Source organism: Marmota marmota, unplaced genomic scaffold (assembly GCF_001458135.2).
Source record: "Marmota marmota marmota unplaced genomic scaffold, marMar, whole genome shotgun sequence".
Classification (NCBI taxonomy): Eukaryota; Metazoa; Chordata; class Mammalia; order Rodentia; family Sciuridae; genus Marmota; species Marmota marmota.
Window position 1 is genome coordinate 16,275,295 of NW_026000082.1, and position 23,794 is coordinate 16,299,088.

At 36.0% G+C, this 23,794-nt stretch overlaps 1 protein-coding gene across 1 annotated transcript in view; it reads left to right on the forward strand.

The window, feature by feature from the left end:
* Agbl4 (AGBL carboxypeptidase 4) overlaps positions 1-23,794 on the forward strand; it is a 1,414,634-nt gene that overhangs the window by 888,413 nt on the left and 502,427 nt on the right. The window lies entirely within an intron of this gene.

The window sequence follows — 23,794 nt, forward strand, 5'->3', positions numbered from 1 at the left end:
CAGCTTATCATTAGCTCTTGGTGGCCAAGGTCTGTCTGCCTTTACCAACTTACAACAACCATGGGCAGTATAGCATGTTGTATATACCCATTTTCTGGGTAGGAAAGGGTATAGGCCCAGTACTTTTCCCTGAAACTTTGTGCTAGACTCCACCATGCAACCAGCACACTGGTTTCATTAATGAGGTTCTTGGCATAAAAGTTAGCTAGCGAGATCGAAATAAAACACACAGACTCAGTTACCTTTTTCTATGACCAGGTCCGAGATGGCTCCCCTCTCTGGTTCCCACCTCGAACCACCTGGTAGGGCAGCAAGGATTACTCAGGGCTAGCAGGAGAGAGAGTGAGCGAGCACGCCAGGGAGTAGCCTTTTATTGGGGAACAAGAAATTCAGGAGAGAATTCCATCCAATGAAGGTTGAGGGGGGCCGCACTCCAAGGTCAGGGTCAGTGATTGGCCCCCGGGGTCAGTGGTCAGTCACACCCCCACACGGACGGGTTCTCTCTTCAGGAGAGGGCCGGGAAAGCTCTGACACAGATTAGCCAAAGCGCCTCAGACCCAAACCAGGAGTTGCCCAGTCACGTGTGAGAATGGTTCTCCACACTAGACTGGTAAAACCTAAAAATGGGAAGATTCTGATAGTCTCCATACTCAGGCCTGTCTATGGATGGAGCCTCTGAAATAGCTCTGATGTAGGGGAAGATAAATAGTCCCAATCTATTGGGCTTCCATTCCAGCTAGCAACACCTGCAACTGGTTGTAACAGTCTTCGACCAAGAGTCTACCTCAGCCAGAGGCAGCCATAGAAGTGTGGGCTTTGGTCCTTGTGCTGGTCTTGGCAGGCCAGGGGCTCACAGTGGAACAGTTTGCAGATTTGACAGTCCGAGGTATAGCACATGAGCCTGCAGCTGGTCCATCCTCAGTGATTCTACCCAGAGCTAGGCAAAATACTACAGTGTCTGACTATAGGCCAATAACTATAGACAAAGTATCTAGGCCTACTCTGTCCCCAGGTAAGGACACATTGGGACAGTTTTCTCTCCTCCTGTCTCTGTACTTTTCTGTTTATTTCAGAACAATACACTAATGGTTTGGGAAAAACCTAGGCTTGGATTTCCCTCTAGTACTAAAACAGTAATAACACATCGATAGCAGAGGGTGGCAAGTCTGGACCTAGGGACATGTAGTACTGAAATAGTGGAAGTGACTATAGGCTCAGAGAAAATAAATAGTAAGATTAGAATTTCAAGAAAGAGATACAAAGACAAATTAGGAAAACTGTAGTAAATTTCTTACCCTTCACTGCCCAGATGTTATTGCATGTCAACAAGCCTCAAGAGCTTTTAGGAAACTATGATCTCACCTAGTACTCAAAATAAGGTGCCAGAAACTGACCAGATAGCAGTAAGTATGGAGAACTCTCAGAGAATGGTGTTTAAGGAAAGTCAATTATTTTGAAGAAATCACAGAGAAACATTTCAGTACTGAAACAGAGAAACATTACAAAGAGATAGATGGAAGAAATTTAAAAATTCAAACAAATTCATGAGCTGAAAAATACATTCAAAAAATAAAAACACCATATAAGACACCAATAGCAGGATACATCAAACAGAAGAAGAAGGATTCATGAACTTGAAGATAAGCTATTTGAAAAAATATACATTTGGCGGAGAAAAAAGAAAACAGAATGAAGAGGAATGAAGAAAGATGAAGAGAACTTTGGAACAGTATTAAAAGAGCAAATATCTGGGTTATAGATGTTCCAGAAAGACTTATGAATGCCAAAGGGATAGAAAGCTTATTCTGAGAAATAAAAAGATAGAACTTCCCAAACCTAGAAAAGGACACAAATATCCAAGTATAGAGAGTCCAAAGTCACTGGTCGAATTTAACTCAACTAAGTCAACCTGAGACATCTTATAATTAAGCTTTCACAGGTGAAAGATAATGAGAAGATTCTCATGGCTGCAAGAAAAAAGAGACAACATACATATAAGTATGTTTCAATTTGTACAACAGAAGACTTTTCAGCAGAAACTTTACAGGCAGAAGAGAGTGGCCTGAGAGTTCCTCATTACTGAAAGAAAACAAAAAAATAAATAAAATAAAATAAAAAACTGCCAACCTGAGAATGCTGTTTTCAGCAAAACTATCCTTTAGAAATGAAGAAGACATAAAGACTTTCACAGATAAGCAAAAGCTGATAAAAACATATCTGCACCAGATTTGTTCTATAAGAAATGCTAAAGGAAGTTCTTCAAAATGAAAGAAGGAGATGTTAATGAATACGAAGAAAACATAGGAAGGTAGAAATTTCACTAGTAAGAGTAATTATACAAACATTCAGAATGCTCTAATAATAAATTACTCTTATAGGTAAGATTAATTGTATAAATTCAAAATGTTCTAATGTAGGTGTGACATATAAACTATTTGTATTTTTAGTATGAACTCTAAAAATAATGCAATTAAACATAATAACTGCATTAATATGTTAAGTTGTAAGCCATATAGAATGATATAAAAAGGGATATCAAAAATTCTAAATGTGGGAAACAATGGAATGCAAATAGAGAGTTTTCTTATGAGTATATTTTCTCTTGTTCTTTTGTTCATTTGCTTTTTTCTTTTCTTCTTCTTTTGATCATATTAAGTTGCTATCATTTCAAAATAACTTGTTATAATCAAAGGATATTTTTATAAGCTTCATGGCAACCACAAAGCAAAAATCTGTAATAGTCAAACTAAAAACAATTAGCAAGAACACAACTAGGATAATTCAATGAGCCACAGGAATATTATAAAATGTATAAATACAGAAAGTTACTAAAACAAAAGTAGAAAACAAGTTACATAATGGATGTAGTAAGATCTTACATATCAACAATTACTTTGAATGTAAATGGATTGAATTCTCCAATTAAAAGACATAGAGTGACTAAATGTATATATATTTTAAAAAAGAAAAAAAAACCAAAACACAACTTGCTTTCAAGAAACTCACTTGACTTTCAAGGACACATATTGACTGAAAGTGAAGGAATGGAATAAGTTATTCCATGCAAAGGGAAGCCAAAGGAAAGCAGAAGTATACATATTAATATCAGATAAAATAGACTTTAAATCAAAAGCAGTAAAACAGACAAGGAAGGTTGCTATATAAGGATAAAGGGGTCAATTTAGCAAGAGGAAATAACAGTTCTAAATATGTCTGCACCCAATATTTGGTGCATACAAATATATAATGAAAGCATTAGTAGAAAGATAGAATCCAATATACTAATAGTTGAGGACTTTGACACCTTACTTTCAACAAGAAATATCAGAGTTAAATTGTATCTTGGACAAAATGGACCTAATAGACATTTATAGAACATTTATAGAAATATGTTTTGAGCCCAACATTGGCTCAATACACATTTATTTTTCATCATTACATGGATTCAGGATAGATCATATAATAGGCCACAAAACAAGTGTCAACAAATTTTAAAACTGATATCATATTGATTATCTTTTCTGATAAAACTAGAAACTAAAAATAAGTAATACTATTCAAATACTTGGAAATGAACTTACTTTTGAACAACCAATAGATAAGAAGATATCAAAAATGAAATGTTTAAAATTTCTTGAAACAAATGAAAATGGAAACCTATGTGCTACACAAAAGCAGCATTAGAGAAAAAGCTCATCTTTTTAATATTTGGGAAAATTGGATATCCACATTAAGAAGAATGAAGCTAGATGCCTATCTCTCACAAGTTACAAAAATAAGCTTAAAGTGAATTAGAAACTGAAATGTAAGACCTGAAGCTATGTGAAGAAAATACAGAGGGTTTGCTTTAGTACATTGGCAAGGGGTTTTGGACAGGATCTCAAAAGCACAGAAGATGAAAGCAAAAATGGCCAAATGGGATTATATAAAAGTAAAAATCATCTACGCAGTAAAGGAAATAATGGAGTATGGAGAACATACAGAATGAGAGAAAATATTTGCAATTTATACATCTAACAAGGGACTGACATCCAGAATATACAAGTAACTCCCAAAACTCAATGTAAAAAAAACCCTGATTAAAAAATAGTCATAGATTTAAATGGACATTTCTCAAAAGCAATAATACAAATGGTCAACACATATAGTAAACAAATGCAAATCAAAACCACAATGAGATATCACCTCATCCCAGTAAGAATGACTAATTATCAGAAAGGCTAAAGATAACAAGTGCTGGTGAAAATGTGGAGAAGAGAATACTTGCACTCTGTTTGTGGGAATGTAAATTAATATTGCCATTATGGAAAAATAGTATAGAAGTTCCTCACAATCAGAAGTTCCATACAATCCAAAATTTCCACAGCTGGATATATATTCAAAGGAAATGAAATCAGTATGTCAAAGAGACATCTGTACTCCCATGTTTATTGTAGTACTAGTTACAATAGCTGATAAATGGAAACAACCTAAATTCCATCACCTGATGAATAAAGAAAACGTGGTACATACATGCAATTGAATACTATTCAGATATAGAATAGAATGAAATACCATTGTTTGTGACAGCATTGGTAGAACTGGATATCATTAGGTTAAATGAAATGACAGGCACAGAAACAGAAGTACCACATGATCTCTCTCACCTATGGAATCTAAAAATATTGACCTCATAGAAATTGAGACTCCATTGTGGTTAACAGAGGATTGGAACTGGTAGGGAGGGGAAGAAATGGGGAGAAATTGATAAATGGGCACTAAGTTACAGTTAGATAGGAGCAAGAAGCTCTGGGGGACTATTGCACAGATAATGACCACAGATAATGATTATATGCTGTATATTCACAAAATTAAAGGAAAAGACTTTGAAAGTTTTTACCATAAAGTAATGATAAATGAGGAGACAAATATGTTTAATACAATTTAAGCATTATGCAATGTATATATGTATCAAACATTGTATAGTATCCCCCACATACAACTTTTATGTTTTTGTGTATCTGTTAAACATAAAAAAAAATCAATAATTGGTATTGACTATTAAAATTTAGGATTAGGATTCACTTTCTTATTTCAGTTTGACAGAATAGAAACTGAAATTCTTTGCTGTTTTATTCTAAATAAAAGTCTATGTATCAGGAACTAACATAATAGAAGTCTACCTAAGAATACACCAAACTAGATGATTTGACAGCTGCATAGGTGGCCTGTGTTCTTTATGCTTTCTGGGGCTACTTTTGAAGAATTGAACTCTTGTATATTTCCCTTGACTTTCATTGAGAGGCTCCATATAAATACTCTTATGGAATTTCTTAATGAATTTACTATAAAGATGATGACAAAACATTCATGAAAACAAAAAAGCATGTCAACTTTCATGGCCAGAAAAACTTGTGATTAATTGGTTTCTTTTTGCCACAAGAAATTGGGTTATTTAAGTTGGTTTTGTTAACTTAAGAATCACAATAGCTCATAGTTCCCCTGTTACTTGGGCTAGTGAGATTCTCAAATTTAAAACCTATCTCTAAGAAATGCACAGGATGGTTGTACTAACCTTACTTCAAACTTTTGTCTTATTTTCTTACCATAATTTCTTCTTTTCATTTTTTCTTTATTTACTTGTTTACATTTGTACAATGTGCCTTCTTGTAAGTCTCCTTAAATCTGTTTTGAGCCTACAAAAAATAGAAGCTCATATGCAGATACACACAGAATATCATTGGCCATCATGAAGATCAAAGATCCAAGAAAAATTAATTGAATTGTTCACTTTATTTACTTCTTATCCAAATTTTTGATCTAGAACAGATAGATTTTTCTCTGGTATTTTCTAGACATTTTAATGTAAAATTGTATTTATTGACCCACTTTTTTTGGGGGAGGGGGTACTGGGGATTTAACTCAGGGGCACTCAACCACTAAGCCACATCCCCAGCCCTATTTTGTATTTTATTTAGAGACAGGGTCTCAATGAATTGCTTCAAGCCTCACTTTTGCTGAGGCTGACTGAATTGGCAATCCTCCTGCCTCAGCCTCTCTAGTTGCTGGGATTACAGGCATGCACCACTGTGTAATGCTGACCCACTCTTTATTGTCTAAATAAGATGCACGGAGTTTAGGAATAGAAAAAACCTCTACCATAGGACAAGATGTAGGATCTAGACTAGATTTTACTTGTCTGAGTCCCATCATTTTCCCATAAAGGTATCCCTTTGAGAACTGTAGAAAATCCTTGTAAATGATCCATCAGACTATATGTAATTCAATCTCCTGTCTCTATTTAATTAAATTTTATTTTTTTGTAGTTAGAGACAACTTGGTTCAAATTCCATTCAAAAGCAATATGACATTGATGTGGTACTGAATTTTTAATCTCTCAAATATTTTTTTTCTTTAAAAGAGAACTAAAAGTTCATATATCTAAAAATTACCATAAAGGTTAAACAAGTTAATTAGCTTACTGTGGGCCCAGTACACAGAAAATACCCACTAATTGGTGGATATTACTTTAGTGACCCATCACTGCCACTAGTCTTATCTACTTTTGGATTTACTTCCTGAATACCAATTCAAGATACTTACCACCATTTAATTTACCTACTCAAGTAGTGTTCCAGGAACCTCTGAGCACTGAAACATGCCCTCAAGAAGTTTATAATCTAATAGGGAGAAACAAAATTTCAGATGGTAACAAGTGCTATGAAGAGAATAAAACAGGATGGAGAGAGAGGTGACTTCAGTTAGAGGTCTAATTTAAATTAAGACATCAGGAAAGACTCCTTCATGGAAGGGATATCTGAGTGTGCTTCATAAGATGAGAAGGAGTTGGGTAAGAATATTTGAAAGAGAGGAAACAGTTGTAGTATAGGAATGAACTTCACACAAGAACAGAAAGAACACTAGTGGACTGGGCTAGAGCAGAACAAGAGAAACAGAGAAGTACATGATGAAGTAGGTAGAAGTCACATCATACTAATGGGTTCAGTGTTTTCCCTCAGGTGCAATGGGAAGGCCTTGAAAGCTTTTAAGCAGGTGTGTAAAAATATCTGATATTAACTTCTGTCCTCTAAATGAAATGCAAAATTCTGGCTCCATCTTTCCATGCTTTTCTCTCTGCTGAAAAAAATATCTTTATCCTCCCTTCATCATTTGGTGAGTGTGTATTGTATGGAGTGGAGGAGCAGCATTGTGTCTTATTTCTGAATTTCTAGGACTTAGAAAGATAAGGGAACAGAGAAGGTGCTGGATGTGTTGCTTGAATTTACCATTAGCCATATACAGCTGCTCTGACTTAATCAGAAAATTAAAAATTAACTAAATATGAACTGGAGATAGCCAGGTAGGGCATATTACCCTCATAAGTAGGGCTAAAAAACTTTTTTAGGCTGTATCTTTAGGCTTCGGTGCATTCAAAGTACTTTATCAACTGAGGCTTTGCCGTTCTTAGTGACACGGACACTGACACACACACACACACACACACACATACACACACTGATTTTTTAATAAATAGAAATGAAAGTTCTGACAAAAACTAAACCAGATAGAGCAAAGTTTATACCTCTTTCATTGCCTTCTCACAAATATACATTTACAATGCTAGAAATCCATCTTCAGCAAGTTGGAGGCCTTGGGTGAACTGGGACTCATTTTTGAGAAATATCACATTCTGTAAGGTCTCAGCCCAAAAGGACAGGAACTACTGCTAAATTTATTCTCCAAGTCATTGCAACCTCTGGGACTGATGCAAGTCATGCTGACTAATAAATCTTCCATTAAGGCCTCTCTCTTCCATTTACCCTTTGATCCCATCACCTTTGTCTTCACTCCATGGGATTTTTTTCTCCCTTTCTTTTTTCTTTTATTGCAGTAACTTGTCAGCTTGCAGAACACTTTCTCAATCTTCTGCTATAAAACATAAGAGAAGTTTGGGGAGAAGGGCCTGGCATCCCTAACCACCCTACTGTCATAGCCCCCTTCTTTCTGTAATTAATACTATTATACCCTGCCCTCTTCAGATTCCACACCTAGCTGAGGATGCCTCCTAGAACTCTCTCAGAAAGGATTGGGTTGGTTGCGAGAGCTTTTTATACAAAGCTAGCTACTGTTCAATATTTCTACCTATAAAAGGAATCTTACCTTTCTTCTATTTTAGCTAACACTTCTTGAAAGTCCACTATGTGGTCCCTTATCATTACTTAGATCATCTCCTTCCCTCTACAATTGACATTCTGACTCCAATTTCTATAAGGTTAGATTCTAACCATTTCATTATAACATTATAGTTTTATAAGTTATCTTCAAAACTTTAACCAAAGACCAGTAAGGAAAAAAATTTCAGGTCATAATATGTAGCCTCAAATCACACCATCTAGGCAGATGCCTCTGTTACCTCTATATAGGGGTAGCTCAAATATTCAACTCTTTTTGAATTGAATAAAAACAGAGTGTGGTAGGGGAGATATGGTGTTTCCACTGAAAGATGTCGTTTAAGATCATCCAGTCAGTGGCACCTAGTCAGGGGCTTCAACTCCAGAAGCTTACTCTTAAACAGAACACTATCATCCAGGGATACTTTGTGGATAGATGTTCACTGGAGACATGGGTGGAGTGAACAGGGAAAGACCCCTAAAAGAAGGTGTTTCAGACTGAATCTTGACAGGGAGATAAACGTTTGTTTCATTCAGATGGAAGGAAAGACTTCTCAGATAGAGGGAATAGCATATGCAAAGGAACAGAGATGAGAGTGTACACAGTATATTCAAAGTAACTGAGCCCTGTAGCTAAAGCACATGGTTTGTCTTGGAATCACTGGTGAAGAGTCTAAAGAGAAATCTGAACCAAGATCTAGGGAGTGAGGTGAGGTTTGAAGGTCAGAGTAATAAATATCATAAAGCAAATGTATCATAAATATTCTCTACTTCCTCCAAGACATCTCTTCAGTATTGCATCTGGCTTCTCTGCCTTATCTAAAATGGGAATACAAAAATACCATCATGCCCATTTTACAAATTGAAAAATGAAGATTAGTCACTTGCCCAAAGTTGTATAATTAAATGCCTATCAAAACCTGCATTCAAAGCCAGAACATCTGCCTCTTATATCTATCTGTGTTCTGACTAATGTTCTGAAACCTCATTCACATAAAGGGGATAATGCCATTTTTAAACCTAGCAAGTGTTCTGTCCTAGAAAAACAGGAGCTGCAGGAAACATCAGTGGCACTTGCCACTCCCTCTGCCTACTACAGTTTGCCCCCTTAAATCCTCCAGGGTACTCCTTTATTCAAATGCATCAGAAAAGTCTTCCTTAACAATCCTGTATAACAAACCCACTACTCCATCCTTTACTTTCTATTCCCTTATGCTATCTTTTTTTGTTGTTCATAGTACTTTGTTTTATATACAAATTTATCTTCAGAATCATGAACAGTGCTTGACAAATATGTATTTGATGAATGAACATAACAAATATAATTGGAAGAACAGTTCTGAGTGCTGCATATAACCACCAGGGTGACTTTGGTTCAGTTATTTATCTTTCTAAGCTTTAGGGATAAAGTAAAAAGTTTAATCCAAATCAAACCTAATCCTCTTTGCCCTGTTTCTTGTCATCCAAGTTGTTTACCCATTTATTTGGCTTTGTATATTGTGTTCCATTCTAGCTTTCTTCTACATAAAACAATTGGTAGCTAGAAAATGTTTGAAAGAAACTGGACAAGATGATTTCTAGTCCCATATTTCTATAAAACTGTGCAGAGGTTTCAGTGGGGTTAATATACTCCCAAATAGATTACACAGAAAATCTTCCAAAGAACAATTCTCCATTTCTTATTTGGAAAAAACCTCTTCACCTTCTGTACTTCTGGATCCCCAAATTTCAGGAAGGAGATAGATGATTTGAAAATTTCATTTACTTATTTCAATTACCAAAAGCTTTTACTGAGTCCATTTTATTATTTTAATTAACATAATAACCCTGAAAAGTTGGAGGTTGTGAAATACATGAATCAGAGCTTCTAAGATTAATAAGTCTACTGAAGTATGAAAGCTTTTCACATAATTTTTAACTGTGTGAAGATCAATGATGTAGAAAGGATGTTGTACCATTCACAGGCAGATGATGGGCACTGAAAAATTGATTTACAGACTGCATCTCATAGGATAAAGGCCAAAATGGCAGAGCTAACTCCTTTGGATCAGCATTTCAGCCAGTTACTCTGTGAAGAAATGGCCTAATAGTGTTACATCAGTGACCCCCTGGGACTCAGTGGCCTTTGTGTATATTAAGTCTATCAGGATATGCTTAAAATCCATTAATGACCCTTCGATTCCTTTAGGGTAAGTCTTTACTCCACCACATGATTTATATATTAAGTTACATGTTCTTGAATATACCCTTCTCTTCAACCTGCTACTTTCTGTCTTATTTACTCTCTCATTCATGCAATCACTCTTTTAAGCAATCAAAATTATTTATTTGGTGTTTATGAGGTATAATACTTGGGTTAACCACTAGGGATTACAAGTATGATATACAAATAGAGACATGGAGCCATTTTAATGGAATAAGGAAGAACAATATTAAGCTATAATGTCATATGATGCATATCACCATAGGATTGTGCAGTGATAATGGTGCTAAGCTAACAACTAATGTTAGGTGGAGGGAGGACTTCCCAGAGGAAGTGAGACCAAAGATAAGTAATTCTTTTTATATGAAGATTCTCTAGGGGGATGAAGTGTTAGTAGACTCCTATGATTGAACAACCCAGCTCACCTGTGGACTCACACCCAACTATGTCTGGGACTCAGTTTTATCCTGCAGTCAGTGAGCAAGAGGCTTGGTCAAGAAGATGAAAGCTTTTCCTACTCTGAGGATTTTTTCGTCAGAATTACAATTAACTCCTGAACTGGGTCTCTTGTTTTTTCTTGGTTCTTTTTAGTTATGCATAGCATTGGGATTCATTTTAACATAAATATAAAAGCCTGAAATATAATTTGTTCAAATTTAGTCCCCAGTACTTCCCCTTTTCCCTTCTCCCTTCCCCTGTTCCCTTCACTCTACTTTACTAATCTTTCTGCTATTCACTTATACTATTTTTTAAAATTAGTGTCTTGTGGATGTACATAATGGTGAGATTCACTGTGGTATATTCTTATATGTACATAGGAAAGTTAGGTCAGATTCATTCCATTGTTCTTTCTTTATCCTGTCCCTCCTCCCTCTCCTGTATTCCCTTTTGGCTACTCCTCTTATCTTTCTTCTATTTTTCTTATTGCCACCCCCCCACCTTATTTTGAATTAGTTTCTATATATCAGCATGGTAGAACTTTCCTTATCTCTGATTTTTGTGTCAGTCTCAAATTCTAACCCTGGCCATACTTGTTTTGACCCTGATAACATGATGTTTGTTACTGAATCCAGTCTTCTGAGGTCTTGCACCTGTCACACTTCTATAGTAATTATTTGGGCACCTTTAGGCATGACTACCTTTTTCTGAATCAGACATTACCAGGACTGTGCTATATCTCAGTATTTGTTCCTCAGTAAATTGCTTTGCCTCCCCAACCCAAATCTCATGTCTCAAAGCCTGTTATTCCTGTGCATATGTAGATCATCAAACTGTTATCATTTTTAATATGGAACAATGCTCTGGCCTTGGCTTCCTCATATACTGCCTAGAGACTAACACCCTAGAGAATATCCCCTCAGGATTTCCATGTTGTTTCCTGTATATACATGCCAGTCTTTCATTCCTGATAGGGTAGTGCTTGCTCTTGATTATTTTTATCATAATAAGAAAGAATAATTTCCATATGATCTGGCCTGAAGCCTGGTATATACATCTTTTTGGATAAGTAATCCTCCTTATCTCACTTATTCTGATCACATTGTCATTCACTTGAGACTGTGATTGTACTTCCCTCCCTAGAGAGCTGAAAAATCACTTTCCCCCATGGTTTCTGCCTCTCCTAATTTTTCTTCTTGGAAGTCTACTTCTTTAGCTGCTGGCTTCAGTCTAGGTTCCATCATCATTCTCTATTATGCCCTATTCCCCTAAGCTTAGAAACCTGGTTTTTGGACCAATTCATTTTTCACATTGCTTTTGGCTAAGTTCCTAGATCTGGAAACCTGAAATTTAGGCCATTTCCTGGCTTATTTGTAGTCTAGGTCATTTTAATATACTCTTATCATCTACTTCTCAATATTTCCACTGGAGCTCAGTACAGTTTGCTGGGGGAAGAATTGGTTCCTATGCTGGGTTGGGGGTCAAGGGTAGGAGGGATCATAGGGTTTAAGGAGATGATAAATCAGATGGTGGTTCCAGATGGTCCTGTTTTCCTACATTTCTTTCTCTGCTACTAAGCCCCTCTCCAGCTTTGGTCATAACTTGTCTTTAGTACTCTACTCATTGAGTGCAAGGGAACCATTCTGTGCTGAGGGCCATGATGATGAGATTCCTATCACCATCACCACCACTGCTCCACCATGTTTTGATAAACCAGCTGATTTCTGCATAGGATGAAAGATCTCATAGTGGCTCCTTAAATTGTAGGACTTAGTGACAATTATTCTCTCAACTTAAAAGTTCTTATATGATGGGATAGAGAAAGAAGCAGGAAGAATCTGCTATATTATATGGGTTTCTGTCATTGTAAAGAATGAGGAAGAAGGAAGCCTTTATCTGGATGACTAATGTCTTTCTCATTTCTTTGAGAGAAGAATTGACTGAAATTTGGGCAAAATATAACTGATGGTACGGCTTGGAATTCCCTCTGCCACAATAGCCACCCCTACGTAGTGAGAACCTACTAGCCAACTATGGGCCTAGGTAGGGGTGGCTATTTTGCCCAAGTTTCAGACAATGCTTCTCGCAAAGAAATGAGAAAGATATTAGTCCCAAGCAGGCCACCGGCAATCAACTCTGTTATTATCCTCTTATTGGCTTCATTAGTCAGCTTTCCATCACTGTGACCAAAGAATCTAACAAGAACAATATAAAGGAGGAAAGATTTATTTTGGCTTATGATTTCAGGGCTTTCAGTCTATGGTCAGCTGGTTCCATTGTTTTGGGTCTGATGTGAGGCAGAATATCATGGCAGAGGGTATGGCAGAAGAAAGCTGATCAGCTCCTGGCAGCCAGGAAACAGAGGGGAAAGAGCCAAGGACAAGATACACTATAGTTCCCAAGGGCACCCCCCAGTGACCTATTTCTTCCAATCAAGCCTCACCTGTCTATAGTCTCTAACACATTTCAGTATTTCATTCACATGATTAATTCATCAAATGGCCTAATTCACTGATGAGGTTAGAGCCCTCATGATCCAATCATTTCCAAAAAGTCACATCCCTGAACGTTGCTGCATTGGAAACTAGCCTTAAACACATGGGTTTGGAGAATATTTTATATCCAAAACATGCCACCAGTACATATTCACTCCATTTAGTTAACGAATATTTACTTCTAGTCTACCATGTGTCAGGATACTTGTGTCGGGTACTATGTCTTATGCTAGATTATTCACTGACAAGTAAAACACAGATACTTTTCCCACCCACATGGAAATTACAACCTAATTTTAAAGGAAACTATAAATAAACAAGCACAATACATATTTAAATTAAGGTAATGCTTTTAGGAAAAGGACCTAGTGTGCTAAGGGAGATTAACAGGTATGTCTAATTTAGGTGGCGAGAGAAAACATTTGAGCTAAAACAAAGAAACAATAAAGAGTAGATCAGCTAGGCAAGGGAAGTTGTGTGAAGAGCAAGATGGATAGAAGTATTTAAAGGTTCTGAGATAAACTATGAACTCAGTGCATCTGAGAAAGTAAGAAAGTCATGTTAAAGAGTTTGGATTGTCTTCCACCAAACTTGGAAATTGTGAAAGTTTTAATCCAGGAAGTGACAGTATCCAATAAAGCTTTGTAAAGGCTGTATGGAGAAGGGAATGGAGAGGGGAATAGTAGAAAAAGGAAGCTGGGCTGGGAGGCAAAAACAGAGAAATATAGACAAGTAGACAGATTGGAGATATCTTTTGGAGATAGATAAATTTAAATCTTTTGGAGAATTTAAAGACTTAAGCAAGACGTAAAAATTTCAGTAAATGATATGAAGCCAAAAAAAAAAAAAAAAAGCTTAGTATTGTCATTAACTTCACTCTTACTTTCACATTTCATATCCAATCCACTGCCAAATCCAAGAGTCTTTACCTTCAAAACAGATTCCAAATTCCATAATTTCTACACAGCTTCCTCCATTACCCAACCCATCACTGTATCTGGCCAGGACAACTGCAATAGCTACCAAACTGGTCTCCTTACTTTCACTCATCTCCCAGACAAATGCCTTTACCAAAGCCTGCAAGGACTTATAGTTGTGGCATCTCCTCAAATTTCTGCCAATCTCCTCCTTTATTCATTCATTGACATTGATCTTCACACTGTTTTAGAGACACACTGCCCTTAGACCTTTGTGCTTTCTCTTTACTCTTTTCCTAGTTGCATCTGACTTCTTTCCATACTTCATTCAATTTCCACCAAATGGATACTTGTCTCACCATCCTAGCTTGGAAAAAAAAAAAAAAAAAAACCTCCTGCATTATTCTCTATTTTATTACCCTATTTTTGCATTCATTATATTTAGCATGACCTTATGATATACTGTATATTGATTTATTTATTTGTTTACTTATGTCTCTTTACCATTATAATTTAAGTTCTGTTAAAGCATATTACATCACTTTTTTTTTTTAACTTCTGCTTCCCCAAGGTCTAGGAGTATGTCAACATTGGAAGCTCTTGGGCAATACTGTTGCTACTATTTTAATTTATCTTTAAAAAAAAATTTAGTTGTTTATAGACCTTTATTTTATTCATTTATTTATACGTGGTGCTGAGAATTGAACCCAGTGCTTCACACATGTCAGGCAAGCGCTCTACCACTGAACCGTAATCCCAGCCCTAATTGATCATTTAATGAACAAAACAGGCAACTTTTATTGAAGGAAACAAGAAACTAAAGTCAACTCAGTTTTCCAGCTTATCTTCTGGATGTATGCGAATGGTGGGGCTATTCAATGAGGTTGGAAAACTTTCAGAAGCCCAGTTTTGAATAATGTCAAGAGAACAAGTTTAATCAGGTTAAATTTGAGATGACTTCAAAACATCCAAGAAGAGCAAACAGGTTGGCAGACTGAGTAATTTATCATTCAAACTGAAATTGAATAGGGGAACTATAAAATTTTGTATGGTGTTTTGGAAACTAAACTGGTTTTATTTACATTGGTGCACTTACAAAACAATATTTTTAAAATCCATTTTTAAAAATTAAATTCAATCTAAAAATAAAACTAATATACCTATGTATATTGAGGCAATTTACATTTATGTATATTAAAGCAAACTTTAAAAAAATACCAAATTATGTTCATTTTCTTAAAATCCACCCAATTCACTATTTTTCACAAGCAATTACATGCTTTAATTAGTTCCTAGCTACATTTATATCTAATAACATATCATTGGTATTTTTATGAAAAAAAATTTCTAACATTGCCGCAGTCTGGCTGGGCACAATCAGGAGCCACTTGTCAAAAGAAACTAACTTTATTTTTAGAACCACACACGCCAAACAAAACAGCCTCTCAGGAAAAATCCTCAGAGCCTCAACTGCCACCACCGGCTTTCCACAAGCCTCTCTCTCCCACACAAGCCTCTCTCCACCTCCCACAATCCTCCTGCTCTTGAGGCCGATTGGCTGGGTCACGTGGGCGGAGCCAAAAAAAGTCCCCCAATGAGCAGCTCCGTGGTCTGAAAGGGCAGGGAAACAGTCCAATGAGCATCACCGCAGAGGAGCCAATCAGCTAGATGTTGCTGGGGCCGAGGAGCCAATCAGCTAGATGTTGCTGGGGCCGCTGTGAGCCAATCATCAGCCGGCAGCTGGAAGTTTGCTGGCAGCTGGAAGTTTGCTGGGGCCCCTTTGGCTGTGGCTCTCAACATAACATGATCTCATTCATTTAGTTTTTCATGATATTGTCATCTATTTTCATAGAGTTGCATTTTATGGTGAATAAATTTGAAGTCAATAACATGTCCAACTGATTCTTCTTTGTAGATCATAATTTTCCTAAATAAAAAGGCATTTTTCCTATAGGTATTGAGGCACCTGGAACACTGAGCAAATCATTCTAAGTAGAGGATATTCTCATGTATTAGATTTCTAGGATTGCAATATATAAATATTTCAATCCACTTATTCCCAGTTATTATCTTGTTTGATTTCTTCAAAGAAATTTTCTTTAATATTTTTATTAAATATAACTTATCAAATAAAGAGCCTTTTTCTTGATTTACAGAATATAAATTTTGTAAAACTGGAGAACTTCTCAATTTCATTCTACTTCAGTATAATATGGAAGTACCCAATTGAAAATAGTAACTGTCAAATAATTTTCTTCATTAATTGAGGTATCTCAAAGTATAATCACAGAATTTCAAAATCAAATCTTCTATTCCAATTGTGCTTTTATCATTTAATTTGTTCAATTTCTCCTTTGCTTTTGTAAATACAATGCCATCTTCTTGTTTATAAGCTTTGTTTTCAATAATTGCAATTTGATAAAAGCTTTAAAAGCTGAGATGCTTTGGTGTTTATTTTACTGAATATTTGATTAAAGATTTCATATTAATTTTGAACAAAATGCAACCAAAATTTAGAGGTCTCATTAACAGCAACAATAGAAGAAATGCAAAATCAGCATTAACAAAGTAGCTTATTAAAGGCTCAAAATTTCTTAAATTCAACTGATGCAGACAGTAAATAGAGAATGTTTGCCTATTTAAAACTTTAAAAATTCATTTGGGCATAGGGATTGTTAATGCTAACTTCATACAAAATTATATATTTCTGTTTCTGTGTACATTTGGACAATGATGGTTTCTGTTTTGAGGATAGAAAACAGAAGCTTATTCAGCTTCAATTATGAACTATGTAGACATCTCAAATCAGTTTAAGATAAATTTCTGCTCCATAGATTTGTAGATTTAACTCGTGCATTGCTTTCAACAAAGTTTCTATTCATGTTATCCTAACAAGAAATAATTTTATCGTTAATGTTGAAATTTATTTTTACCAAATTTAGCTGTATCATTACCTCTAAGAAAGTATTTGACCTTCAGTAAAATGAAATTTTAGAAGCTTTAATTTTATTCCATGGAGGAAAACAATTGAATTCTATTAGAATTCAGTTAAACTAGTTGCTATTTCTATTTGAAATATCAGATAATACTTACATAATACTGCTGGGTTTAATTCTACTAATTGAGAAAAGACATTGACACTTTATACACATGCAAAAAAATATAATTGGAAATGATTGAAATAATTTTAGAAGAACAGTTATATTCTCTAAATAACAAACCATATTATGTATCATTCCTGAAGTTTAGTTTTTCATTTAGAATACATAATTATTCTAGAATAATTTCAACCATTTTTCTTCTATATGTGCAAATTGTAGTATTTGGTCATATTTTTAAAAATAACTCTTAACTATCTTTTAGAATATCTTATACAATATTTTATACAAGAGTATTTTATACAACATTTTATACAAGATGGTTATTCATCATTGTATTTCATGGGAAATGGAAACACAGAATACTTAAATTTTGTAAAATGTGAACTTATATGTTATTTAGTGCATTGATGATAAAAGGATAGTAAATATTTTAAAAAATATATTTATTTTTTAGTTGTAGTTGGACACAATACCTTTATTTTGTTTATTTGTTTTTATGTGGTGCTGAGGATCAAACCTAGGCAAGCGCTCTACTGCTGAGCCACAGCCACAGCCCCTAGTAAATGATTTTTAAAAGTGTAATTAAACCAAGAAGTACATAATTTTAGATTTATACCCTACAATAAATGTGCCAAGGACATTCAGACTTATCTATGAGCAGGACTACATAGTCTCTATTTCCCAAATATATTTCACATTCACCTATCATTTACTTTTATGGTTTACTATTAATACCACCATCTTGTGACTTTAAGGCTCAGTTCATCTTAAAGGTTGCAGCATTGGTACACTGGTACAAGCTACCAGCTGGCGTAATACCTGTGTATATTTCTACTATCATGTGGACCTGAAGGAGATAATTCCCTCCTGTGTCTGGACATACTTATTTTTATCAAAGCATATACCTATTTGAAAGGAGGATATTGAGTTCATTGCCACTGGGAAGAGCCAGGAAGATGAAATCGAGCTAACATTGATTTTCTTTCATATACCTGTTCGAATTATCTCCTTCTCATTTGTTCTTTGGTCCCCTACCCTGACCTATTCTACCCATTTCATGTCCTAAGTACACCAGTGCTAAGTTGGATTTCATTGCTCTGGACCAAGAGAGACCATAATGGCAACTATCAATCACATAGAGCATGTCAATAATCTTGGTTACCAATTTCTGAGCACCTACTGTGTGCCAGATACCAATGTCTAATCTTCACAATAAATACATGAGCTACATACTATTTTCACTTTGTAGAAGGCAGAATGCTGGCCCACTTTATACACATGCAAGAAATTATGGAAGTGGATTAGAGCCCAGGCCCACATCTTTCTACTATTGTACAATGACTATGTTTCTAAGAGGTATCCAGAGATGGAATTGAACACAGTTCTTGTTGTTCATTTGAAATTTAATTCGGTCTCATTTACGTATTCATTCATTTAAAATCTTCATTTAAATTCCTTGCAAGATGACTACAAGGAGATTCAATCTAGTGTATTCACAATCTGAACCATTCTTATTATTCCACTCATGATGTAATAATAAAGTAAATAATTTCTGGGTATAAAACTTCAGTGCAAACCTGAACTATTGCAATTATGGCCTGGTACCCCAGCCTAAAGTCGCCATTCTGCCACTGTTCCATATATCATTTCCTATCTGGCAAATTATAGTTTTGAAAGCATGTACTTTTCATCTAAGTGTTTCACAATGACCTAAGGATGGATAACAGAACATTTGATAGTAACCACATTTTATACACAGGCACAGAGAGGATAAGAGTACAACATGAGCTTGGACTAGAATCCAACCCCTAGCTCCTTGTCCAGTGTCTTCTTGTTGCCTCTCAGGAATCTAGTTGGAGAAGATAAGAGTAACAGAGAGACTCTGCTTGTACAGGGTACCTGTTCCTGGAGTTTCTGACACATTGGCCTAATCCCAGCAGCCACGAATTGGTAGGAATATTGTTGCTATCAATGATCAGGGGGAATAATCAGTCTCAGCTAATCCCCAGCCCTAAACCAGCCAAAGTAATTGACTTTAATTTTTTTAGCTAGTGGAATTAATAGAAGCAGCTGTTGCCATAGTGTGTGGGTGTCCTTCTTCAGAAAGAACTAACAACAACACAAAATCTTACATATAAAATAAACTGAAAAATAAACAATACAGTGTATGGGACAAAAAGGTTAATTCAAGAAGCGAGCAGTATCTTTGTTATCAAAAATTTGGCTGGCAATATGTAGCACTATCTATCTCCTCCCACCTCTAGTGCCCATCAGTCCCTGATAAGATGATAATATGATTAGAAACCTGGGTGTAAAAATGTGTTGCCTATATCTGAGTATTCCCTCACTCTTTCTTTCTCCCTCTCCCTGTGACTCACCAAGAGATTAGCTGTGACAAAGTGTGGAGAGAGATAAGAATAGATGTGCTAGTGACAGAAGCACTATTATAATTATTTGGCAGAAGATAAGGTTGGAATTAGGAGCAGGTCCTGTTTGCCTAGGAAGAGTAGACTTACCATATGGGCATCTGTGCCTGGAGCCTATCTGTGTCAAACACCAGAGAGCAAAAGGAGGGGCAGTGGGGGCAAGCCAGGTGATGGTCTTGATTGTTCCAGCCAAATGTAGATGAAAGGCCATGTGTTGGCCTGCATGTCAAATTAGATATTCAGCTGTCTTCATGAAGGGAAGAGGAATGAAATTTTATCTCAATTTTAAATGTACCTGGGAAGATATATGAAAGTCTGCTTCCTGCCCCTAGATAAATAAACTAGGGGAATCGGGAGACTGTAACCACAACTGTTGCATGAATTTTAGGCAGCCCAGTCTCAGTGTGATGGAAACAATGTGTACTTACTAGTTAGATGGTAGTGTACATCAAACAGGAAGCACATTATTGACATACCAGAGGCACTTAATACATGTTGCTTCCTTTGGGAGTATCTGAGTGACTTTATGATACCCTTGTTTTGCATATCTCCTTTGGGATTTACAATCTGAAAAGACTGGTTCTTTGCTGTTTCACTTTCCACTAATTTGAAGAGAAAATTTGTTTTTGCTGTAAAGGAAGACCCTGGAGTTAGAATTTATTTATTTGCATCTTTGTTTTCTGCGTGGTTAGAAAGGAAATTAGAACTTCTATATTCCAGGGATCCTGAGGCGAACTAAAGAATGTTGTTTTAGAGAGACTTCTAAATTCCATTAGGTCCTGGGCTTCTCTTCTACCTGTGTTCTAGTGGCTAAGCTTTGAGAATTCAGTTGATGATTTTGGGGAGAAGGCAAAGAGGATGGTAAGTGGGAGAGGAATTATTCATTTGTTTTTTAAATCATAAATTGACTCATTCATTCAATAAGCATTTGTTGGGCTTTATTTTAGGGTCAAGCACTATACTAAGTGCTGTGGATTTTGAGATGAATAAAAAATATAGCAGTGTCTACAATTAGTATTTTTGTAGTCACTAGTTCATCCTGGAGTTTCTGAGAAAGATAGTGAAGAGGAAATATTATTTGAGCTGGACGTTACTTCTCTATATAGGACTACACTATGTAGAAAAGTATGGTAAAGGCAATTATAGACAAAACAAAACAAACAAAAAACACATTTTAAAAGGCCAAGTGGGGGTTGAGAATATCATATATTTAGGGCATGATTCAAAATTTCACATGAAGAGAGAAAACCCTCTACATATATTCGTGTGGCTGAAATTGTTTTCCCACCAATACATTCATTTTTCCAGTTCATTAACATTTTTGACCACCTCTTCTATGTAGGGCTCTGTATAGGTCCTGGAGTACCAAAGATGAACACTGTATAATCCCAGCTCCCAAGGAGAGTTCATTCTAACAGTGGAAAGAAGCATATATTGGGATTGATACAATGGGATATAGAAGTACAGACAGTATGTTTGCAAACATGCTGAGTACAGACACATATATATGAATGTGTGCACACACACACATAAGTGAATCTGAGAATGAGAGTTATAGACCCTTCCTCTCACACAAGTGGATATCCTCTTCCATTATCAAAATGGACCCAAGAGATAGACAGACCAGCCTTTATTCTGAGTCCTGAACACATATACCAGGGCTTGGAATCTTCCTGGGTCACAGGCAGGTGTTAGACCTTTTTTTTTTTTTTTTTTTTAAGGTCTTCTGGAGCCACAGACATCCTTCTTCTCTTAAGAAGGTGTCTTGACTCTACCTTCACTTTCAACATATTGTTGGGAAAATAGGAACATTTTTGCAGGATTTTTGTGAGAAGCAAAGAAGTTAATGCATTATAAAGTACTTAGAATGGTCTAGTACACACATAGGTAGTAGTACTATAATAATTATTATTACTATTGTTATAATTTTTCATTGGGTTATCTCAAAACTCTCTGTTAAGTGGAATCAGAAGTTGCCTTGACTAGCCTAACATCAAGTACAGGAATTTTCATTATGAAATTCCTTAAAGCTTCTCATGTCCTATTCTCCCATAAGGCTAGCCTCTCTACTTTCTCTTTAGCAGAATATTGAAGTGCCCCTACTTATACTGAGCTCAAAATGACTCTTATTTTCATCTCTTCATTGCTTTTTTTTAAAATAAACAAGTATTGTTGGAGAACTCTCTGTGCCATCACAAGAAAGACAGGAAAGATACAGTTCCTACTGTCAAGAAGCCTATATTCCTTGAAAAAAATATCCAAATAGCCATTTAATTTTGTAGCTCATTTTAAGAGACCCACCAAGTGACAAAATTCTTTTCTTATATCATTTTTCAAAGTACAAAACAATTAATGAAGACTGTAGAGTCAAGGAAAGCTTTAGAGAGGAAGTATGTTAAATGATAGGTGTTTATATATTCTTTTATTTATTGATTAATTAGTTCATTTGAAAAATACAAAATATTTTAAAACATACAAATACTTTCATTTTTAAAATATATGAATTGACCATAAGTTGCACCTATGGTAGGAATTCACCAAACAGGCAAAATTGTGGGGGAGGCAATCCCAGTGGAAGAAAGATCAAGCATAAAGATGTTGAGACACAGCCCACGGTTGTGGTAGGGAGTTGTGAATAGATCAATATGAATAAAGCACAGGGGTCAAGAAGAGAGAGATGGGTGCTAATGCCTGAATCACCGGGAGATCAGAGGGAGTTTTTTGGGTCAAACTTAAATGAGAAGAAATAGAATTGTTTGAAGGGTTTTCAGTGAAAGACTAGATTTTTCAGAAGTAGAAGGTAAGGCTCTGAGTTAGGTGGCAAAAGGGAAAAAATGGTGGCAAAATACCATAGGGATTGTGAAAGTAGACTTTTGAGGCACCCTTGCCTAGGCTCTGCTGCTCACTAACCTTGTAATCTCAGGGAAATTTTTACTTTTCTGAGTTTTGATTTTCTTGTCCTTGTAAAGTGGATATTAATAACCCCCAGCTCATAAGGTTATCATGAGGATTAAATGATAAGGGATATAAAACACTTAACACAATGCCCGAGACATAATGAAAATATAATAAGAAAAAGAAGATTAAAACCAGAAGTGCATTCTAAATAAGAGAGGTTTGTCCTCTATAATCCCAACCCTCCGGTTTCCTTTTTTTTTTTTTTTCCCTTGCATTACTTGAAAGTCTTGATGAATTTGGCCTGCTGAGCCCTTCTCAAATGAATTTCCGTTTGTACCGTTGGCAGAGTCTGGAAAATTTAAGCCCTGAGCAGCTTCTCAGCTTCCCTGAGTGATTACCCCAGGGCCCAATACCTCCACCCTGTCTGCTAATCAGGTTAGGCATTCCAACCCACCCAGGAGAGGAGCTGGGACAGCTGCAAGCAGTAGATAAATTTTCCTGATAGTACACAATCAAATTCAGTGGAGATGGCAGGCTTAGTCCAGTTGCTAAATTTGGCTAGAAGAGGAGAAAACTAGGATGATTGAATTTAAAGCATGGATCCTGATTGGATGTTCTGGTAAATTAAGAGTTGAATACAGTGTCGTAACCTGAGAGACTTAATGATTGTTGAAACCACCTGTGTAGGAAAACATGCTCACCTTGGGCTCCAGGATACTTGGACTAAGATATCTGTGTCAGGGGCTGAAGTGACTATCATAGACATGTCTGGAGACCTCAAGGCCACTTTCATTGGAATTTTCATAAATACAAATCTGAACCCTTTAGATGAGACTTTTCTGCCAGCCTCAATTTCTTGCATCTTTAGCCACATTGCAAATGTAGAACATTGTATATTCTGTTTTCTCTTCTCTGCACTGGTCAGTTGTTCTCTCTCTACTTTTCACTTTTCACTACTTTCTTTCCTCTCCCAAACTTTCTGCTTTTCACTTTGTCCTCTGGAATACAGCTCCATGGTTAATAATCTCTTTTAGTTCACCACTTCCTTTATCCTTTGTCTTAACCACACTGTGTTTGGTATACAATAGTAAAAGGTGTGCTGAATAAACCAGGTAAGGCCTGACATTCTCTCTCTCTCTCTCTCTCTCTCTCTCTCTCTCTCTCTC